Raw genomic sequence first — 7,711 nt, 5'->3', positions numbered from 1 at the left:
TGGTGTGTGTGGTGTACACGGGTGTCGTGGGTATGTGTGCATGGTGTGCACATGTGTTGGTAATCTCTCTGTGTGATGTGTATGGATCTGTATGTATTTGCTGTGCGTGTGATCTGTGTGTGTTTATGACACAAATGCTCCCACCTGATTGTGGCCTGAGCGAGCCCACCAGGAAACAGTTATGCCAACACGCCATCACAGCCGCTCACTGTACTGTGTGGCCTCTGTGCAGTGCAGCCTGAGCCCCACTGCCGGGGCAGAGGGCTGTTGTGTGGGACAGCAAGGACTCGGGACAGCAGCCTCTCTGTGCCTCTTGCTCGGCCTAGCCAGGTTCAGGTTTTTGGCACCAAAAGCAGGAAGGGCAGAAATGCCAGGGGACAAAGCACTTTCACGCCTCATTTAACCCTTGTGACATGCTTTGAAATCAATAGATCATTATCCTCACCTGGCCAGGAGGAAGTTAGGCCTTAGGCAAACAGACGCTGGCAGAGAGAGGACCAAGGCCAAAGTCTCCTGACCCTTGGGTCCGGGGCTCTGTCCCCTCCAGAGTGGCTGCAGATCAAAGCTGGGTCAGCCAGGCCCCTCTGAGGACAAGGTGGGTTGCTATGCAGCTGGCCTCAAGTCGTGTGGGTGAGTCTGGGGGCTGGAAAGCAGGCATGGAGACTGCTAGAAGCTGGGGCTTCACATAGTGTTGGGCCTCGTAGCCATCCTGGGAGTAGATTGTTTTAGGGGTGAAGAAACCAAGGCTCCGAGAAGCCATCTGCCCAGTGTAGACAGCCAAGAGAGACAGATCCATGTCTACTGGGTTGAGACCTGTGTCCTTGTCCCTGGATGATTAGGGTTTCTGAGCACGTGGAGGGCTTTGCTGCAATGCTGGTGAAAGCAACTCCAATCAGTGTGTGTGTGTGTGTGTGTGTGTGTTACATGTATCTGTCTGCAGCATAAGACTGTGGGATGTTCTTGGGGAAATGGCTTTTTTTTTTTTTTTTTTTGAAACAGTCTGACTGTTGCCCTGGGTATAGTGCAGTGGCATCATCATAGCTCACAGCAAACTCAGACTCCTGGACTCAAGCAATGCTCCTGTCTCAGCCTCCCTAGGAGTGGGACAACAGGCGCCCACCCCAATGCCTGGCTCCTTTTTCTATTTTTAGTAGAGACAGGGTCTTGCTCTTGCTCAGCTGGTCTCAAACTCTTGAGCTCAAGCAATCCACCTGCCTCGTTCTCCCAGAGTGATGGGATTACAGGTGTGAGCTACTGTGCCCAGCCCTTGGGGGCTGACTTTTTTTTAAACCATGGGTCCACAGGTCATACCTGAGTCTCTGCCTGCATTGGAGTCTAGGTATTCCTACTTACTTTCTCTTTTATAGGAATGGCTTTGCCTTAGGACACCTGCAGGGGACATGTTGAAGCTGGCTGGGGTGCTCTCGGAGAAGGCCAGCAGCTTAATTAAAGCCTCAGCTCCTCAGGAGCAGGGGCCAGGCCTGATATGTTCTGTGACTTTGGATCTCCAGCTCCAGAGGGCTGTGTGTCAGCCATCAGCGCTTATTAAACACTCGCCAGTGTTCATTCTGACTTCATACATAAGGTTTTGCAATACTTCTCCCAAACAGAAATATTTTCTTCTGTAAAGATTATGATACTAGGTTAATTTCTCCAAATAGTGGGATATCTCATCTATCAATTATGACTTGTCATGTATAACTATGGTTTTACCCAAACGCTTGTAAAGTGGAATTTTCCCAAAATATTAATTTTTCTTGTACCCTGGCATGCATCCCAGAAGGGGAAGACTTTAGCTGGAGGAGACTGCAGCAGTCATCTGGATTAACTCCCTAATTAGCACAGGAAGAAAGTCAAGTTCAAAGAGGTTGAGGAAATGGCCAGGGTCACTCAGGTAATCCACTTAATAACTCATAGTTGGGAGCTGGTTTCTGGTGCAGAAAATAATTGATTTGACTCACAATATCTGTGTATTTTTTTTAAACTCATTCATCAGTCAGTCTTCAGATTTTTGATCGATTATACATTTGGCTAATTTTTTTTTTTTTAGACAGTTTCATTTTGACGTCCTCAATAGAGTGCTGGGGCATCATAGCTCACAGCAACCTCAGACTCTCTGGCTCAAGCAATCCTCCTGCCTCAGCCTCCTCAGTAGCTGGGACTACAGGCACCTGCCACAATGACCAGCTATTTTTAGGGGTGAGTTCTTGCTCTGGCTCAGGCTGGTTTTGAACCCCTGAGCTCAGGCAATCCACCTGCCTTGGCCTCCTGGAGTGCTGGGATTACAGGTGTGAGCCACTGTGCCTAGTCCCCAGTTCTTTTATGTTGCAGGTGTGAGAACATTTTCAAGCAGTGTGTTCTGACTTTATCCATGTGGCCAGCTAACTGGAAGCTCTCAGCGTGTGGAGGCTGGATCTCTTTGCTCCCCCGTGCCCTGCTCATGTGTCAGGTCATCATGTATACTTGTTGAATAAGGGACTGATGCAACTTGAACTGAAGTGCAGTCTGTACTTTCTCATTTATCCACAGTCCACTTAGCGTGGAGGTTCTGGTTCAGCGCTTCTCTGGATTTTAGCGAGAAATGTCTTTCTTTGGCTGAAATTAACACTGACATAAACATGTGAAGGTTTATTTTTCTTGTATGACAAGAAATCCAGAGATGGGCAGTTGTTGACTCTGCTCCAGCAACAATGCTTAGTTATATATCCGGGACAGCATCTGTGATTCCATGGCCTTTTCTTATGGTAGCAATATGGCTGCCATAGCTCCAATCATCACGTCCAGCATTCCACGGAGGGAAAGGGGAGGAAGGAATGAAACCAGCAGATGCAGAAAAACAAATGCTTCTTTTCTTCCCCTGAGAAACTTTCTAATAGAATTCTGCTTAAGTCTCAATTGCCAACATCACGTCAGTGGCCACACATAGCTGCAAAGAAGAGGGAAGAAAGTAGGCTGGACGTGACCAAGGTATTTTGACAGAGCTAGTTCTCCTGTGCTGTGTGACTCCTCTAGGGCCACCTTGGATCATGCAGGTGCTCCGTCACCCTCCATTTCACAGCTGGGAAGGTGCATTGTGGCTCCAGGTCATCACATGGACTCACTTGGGTCCTGGTGTCTACAGGCCAAGTCTGCCAGATTGAGCAGCACCCTGAGGCTGTGACATCCTTTCTTCCTTCCTCCCCCCTCCCCCTGAGGCTGTTTCTCCAGGGTGAGGAGCACACTGGGAGGAGGAGAGGAGGGTATTGAATCTTCATCACTCTGTCATATCTCTGGGGAAGTGTGACCCGGGGGAGACTTTAGGAGGCCTTCCTGCCACAGCTGGCCCACGACCAGGGTACCTGCAGACCCAGGCACCATCCTCACCCTCACTTGGCACTGGTGTTTTTTTTTTTTTTTTTTTTTTGAGACGGAGCCTCAAGCTATCCCCCTGGGTAGAGTGCCATGGCATCACGCTCACAGCAACCTCCAGCTCCTGGGCTCAAGCGAGTCTCCTGCCTCAGCCTCCCAAGTAGCTGGGACTATAGGCGCCCGCCACAGCGCCTGGCCATTTTTTGGTTGCAGCCATCATTGTTGTTTGGCGGGCCTGGGCTGGGAATTTGAACCCGCCACCTTAGGTGTATGTGGCTGGCGCCTTAGCCGCTTGAGCCACAGGCGCCGAGCCGGCACTGGTGTTTTATCATCACCAGCATGAGAGAGGCCTCTGCCCTGCCCTGCCCTGCCCTGAGAAAACTGTGGGGACATTCTGTTGGGCCCCCGCCTCGGCCAGGTTATCAATAGTGGCAGCTGCTAATAGTGAGAGAGCTGGGATGGGCCAGGGCTCTGGAAACCTTTCCTCTCTGTGTGGCCCGATTCTCTGAGCCTCAGTGCTCTCACCTGGGAAAGAGGTGCAGGTCACAACACCATGACCATGGAGTACCATGCGCTGCAGGCACCCAGGCGTGGGCGGCACCAAGATCCTGATTGCCAGGCTTGCACCTATATAATGGAGGCGGAGCCAAGGCTCCTGCATGAGGCTGCTGAGTTTTACAAACCACAGAGCTTACGGTGCACGGAGAGTGGCCTGAGCTGGACTTGAAGTGAACTGGATCTCCCTGCAGCCACAGGCATCCCAGCCCTGAAGGGAGAGTCTATGTTTTCCTGCGAGGGCAGGTTTCAGAGCCCTGTGAGCATCCTTGCATTGTCCAGGGAACTGGGGAGGAAAACTGTAAGGGAGTGATGTTTCCTCTGGGTGGGTGGATTAGTTTACCTGAAACGCACGACCACAAACTTAGCTGCAAACTGTGAGCTGGGGCTGAGGGGAATTTGGACACAGACATACAGGGAGATGTGTGAACACGGAGGCAGAGATCGGAGCGAGGGGTCTGGCAAGCTGAGAGGCACCTGCCAGCTGCTGGGGGAGGCCCAGCACCTCAGAAGGAACGGGCCTGCTGACACCCTGACTTCCAGCCTCTGATTCCAGAACTGTAGGAGAATAAATTTGTTGTCCTAAGCCACCCAGTTTGTGACCATTTGTCTACAGGACCTTTAGGAAACTGTGTTTCTTTCTTTTTTTAATTAAAAGTTTTTTTGTTTGTCTGTTTTTTGAGACAGAGTCTTACTTTGTTGCCCTCCACAGAGTGCTGTGGCCTCATAGCTCACAGCAACCTCAAACTCTCAGGCTCAAGTGATTCCCTTGCCTTGGCCACCAAAGTAGCTGGGACTACAGGCGCCTGCCACAATGCCTGGTTATTTTCATAGATGGGGGTCTCGCTTTGGCTCAAGCTGGTCTTGAACCCCTGAATTCAGGTGATCTACCCGCCTTGGCCTCCCGGAGTGCTGGGATTATAGGCGTGAGCCACCTTGCCCAACCTAATTTAAAAAGTTTTAACCTCTGATGACCGCAGGCCTCACCCCCCCTACTTTATCACACCATCCAGTGTCACTGGCGTCTGGCTCTCTCATGCATTTTAATTGACAATCTTTGGTCTAATTAACACAGTTAATTAAAATGCATTTCAAAAGCAAATACTTCGTACTACATATAGGAGTAAACGCCAAATGGACCAGGAATCTAAATGTAAAAAAAATGAAATCATACAAATAGTAGGAGAAATTATGGGTTAATTTCTTTACAACCTGTGTGTAGGGAAAGATATTCTAACTTTCTGACTCAGAATTCAGATGCAATGACAAGATCAATAAATTTAACAGACTGGGCACAGTGGCTCAGGCCCAGGTGGGAGGGGCACTTGAAGCCAGGCGTTCAAACCAGCCTGGGTGACAGACAGAGTCAGACCCCTTCTCTAAAAATAAATTTAACAACATAAAGACAAAAGAAACTTTTTCATTGTAAAAACACCATGAACAATATCAGAAGGCAATTGATTACCTGGGAGAGAATGTTTTCAGAATAAATCCCAGGTAAAAGGCTAATATCCCTAATAGTTGAGGAATTCTAAAAATTTGAGTTAAATAAAGCCCCACAAACCTGATAGAAAAATGGGCAAAAAATGTGAACAGGCATCTTATAGAAAAGAGATACAAAAATGGTATCCCCACCTGGTTCTCTGGTCCTGCCAGAGACGCTGAGATCCTGTTAATATTTAATGCATCTGTTTCTGCTCAAACTAGACACAGTTGTTTGCAATTTATTTGGTGGGCAGAGGCTATTTCCAGATATCAGTCCCCGGTGATGCATGAAGACTTTCCCAGCCTAGAGTACACGCAAATGTTATTCATACCAGATTCTGAGACAGCTTTAAAAGAGGAATTCACAGATTTATTTTAAAGCAATTTCAATTTCATCGCAAAACGTGTATTGCCTTCTGGACTGACTACTTTGAAGGAGGGAGTTTGTGGGTTGGGTGAGCTCTGGTATGTTTGTTTAAAAAGAAACTTTTGAGAGTTACACCTCATCACCCAAACAATATGTGATCTGCTTTTGGAATGTTTTTTTGTTTTTATCCACATTTGGGTCTGGGTGTGTCTCATGTTTTGAGCCTTCTTTTCAACCAAGACAGTGAGGGCAAAGGAAGCCTCCAGTCGGAGGTGGGGTGAGCCGTGTGGCTCCTGTACCTTCCCTGTGCTCCTCCCAAACTCCATACTTCTCTAAACCTGCATAGGGTTGAGTGGAGGCGGACTGGGTTTCAGCCTGGTGCAAAGTCCAGGGTAAGCAGGACTGTCTTTGGAAACTCTCGTCATAGAAACAACCTGAGTGCCCAACAACAGGGGATTTGTTGAATAAACCATGGTTCACCCAAATAATGAGGTTCTAAACCGTGATTAGAATAGTCAGTGACATGGAAAGACATTTGGGATATATCGCTGAGTGAAAAGACAGATTGCAAAATATGGAGTATAACCCCATTCTGGTATAGTGTGCAATTTTTGTAAAAGTATGTGTACATAAATATATATGAATACAAAAGTGTCTAGGAGAATATATTTTAGAATTTGTCATGACTGAGAAGAAAGATTATCTGTGATTTTTTTTTTTTTAGACAGTCTCACTTTGTTGCTCTGGGTAGAGTCCCGGGGCATCACAGCTCACAGCAACCTCAAACTCTTATGCTTAAGCGATTCCTTGCCTCAGCCTCCCAAGTAGCTGGGACTACAATTATCCGCCACAACACCTGGCTATTTTTTTAGAGACAGGGTCTTGGTCTTGCTCAGGCTGGTCTCGAACCTGTGAGCTCAGGCAGTCTGCCCTCCTCAACCTCCCAAGTGCTGGGACTACAGGCGTGAGCACTGCGCCCAGCCTATTCATGATGTTTTATATTATTTTTTAGTGAAGGACGATCTCTTTATAAGGAACACATATTACCTCATAATCAGACAAAACAACACAATAATTTATGTTTTTAAGTCCTCAGTTCTCCAGAAAGAAAAGAGTGGAGAGAGAAATAGATGAGCGGTAAAATGTCATCTCTGCTGAAACCACCCAGGAGGGGTGTGAGGAATCAGCACCCTGTTCTCTTCACTTGTGAGTATGTTTGAAAATTTCCATAATAAAAAGTAAAAACAAGCAAACAAAACCTACAAAACCAAGAGCAACAATGAATTAATCGTTAGCCTTCAGAGGATTCATTATTTTAGCGTAAAAAACAGAAAAGTGTTCGTTTCGGCAGCACGTATACTAAAATTGGAACAATACAGAGAAGATTAGCATGGCCCCTGAGCAAGGATGACATGCAAATTCGTGAAGCGTTCCGTACCATATTTTAGGTCGAAAATACAAAACATTTTGTAGGAAAAAAAACTTAGAAAAGTGAGAAATAAATAGACAACAGAAATAAGGCTTTGGAACAGAAATAACGCTGTTAAACCCAGGAACCACCAGCTGTGTTCCTCAGATCAGTAGTTTAAGCCTCAGTTTCCTCACCTGTAGGATAGGATGAATCCATGCTGAATGGCATGTGGGATATTCACGGAAAACTCTAATCACGACACCGGGTGCTGTTGTTCAATCCAGGGATGCACCCCAGAAATCTGAAAGCAACGACCCCACATCCCAACAGTAATTTTTAAGCTTTGGTGCTAACAAAAATGCGGACTCCAAGACAATGCCCCCAGGACTCAATATCTGGGACCCTAAGCCTCTCTAGTTTAAATAAGAGCCCAGGTAATTCCCACTGGGGAAACACCACATCTCGTGCCACCAGAAGACACTCTGGTGAGCAGATCTGCCACGGGCAAAAAGGTGTCACAGTACAGAAACTAGGGCAGGGCATCG

At 47.3% G+C, this 7,711-nt stretch overlaps 1 long non-coding RNA gene and 1 other non-coding gene across 2 annotated transcripts; both read left to right on the top strand.

Moving 5' to 3' along the window:
- The first annotated feature begins 560 nt into the window (after positions 1 to 560).
- Positions 561 to 2,085, top strand: LOC111721804. Its single transcript, XR_002770821.1, has 3 exons — positions 561 to 595; positions 1,781 to 1,894; positions 2,051 to 2,085. It is a non-coding gene; the product is annotated as an uncharacterized LOC111721804 (long non-coding RNA).
- A 5,005-nt stretch (positions 2,086 to 7,090) lies between these two features.
- Positions 7,091 to 7,202, top strand: LOC111721805. The gene has a single exon (XR_002770823.1). It is a non-coding gene; the product is annotated as a U6 spliceosomal RNA (small nuclear RNA).
- Positions 7,203 to 7,711: the final 509 nt, after the last annotated feature.

The sequence above is a fragment of the Otolemur garnettii genome, unplaced genomic scaffold, assembly GCF_000181295.1.
Source record: "Otolemur garnettii isolate 467f Iridium unplaced genomic scaffold, OtoGar3 scaffold00185, whole genome shotgun sequence".
NCBI lineage: Eukaryota > Metazoa > Chordata > Mammalia > Primates > Galagidae > Otolemur > Otolemur garnettii.
The sequence above is the reverse complement of the archived record's forward strand: the minus strand, read 5'-3'. Positions and strand labels throughout refer to the sequence as shown.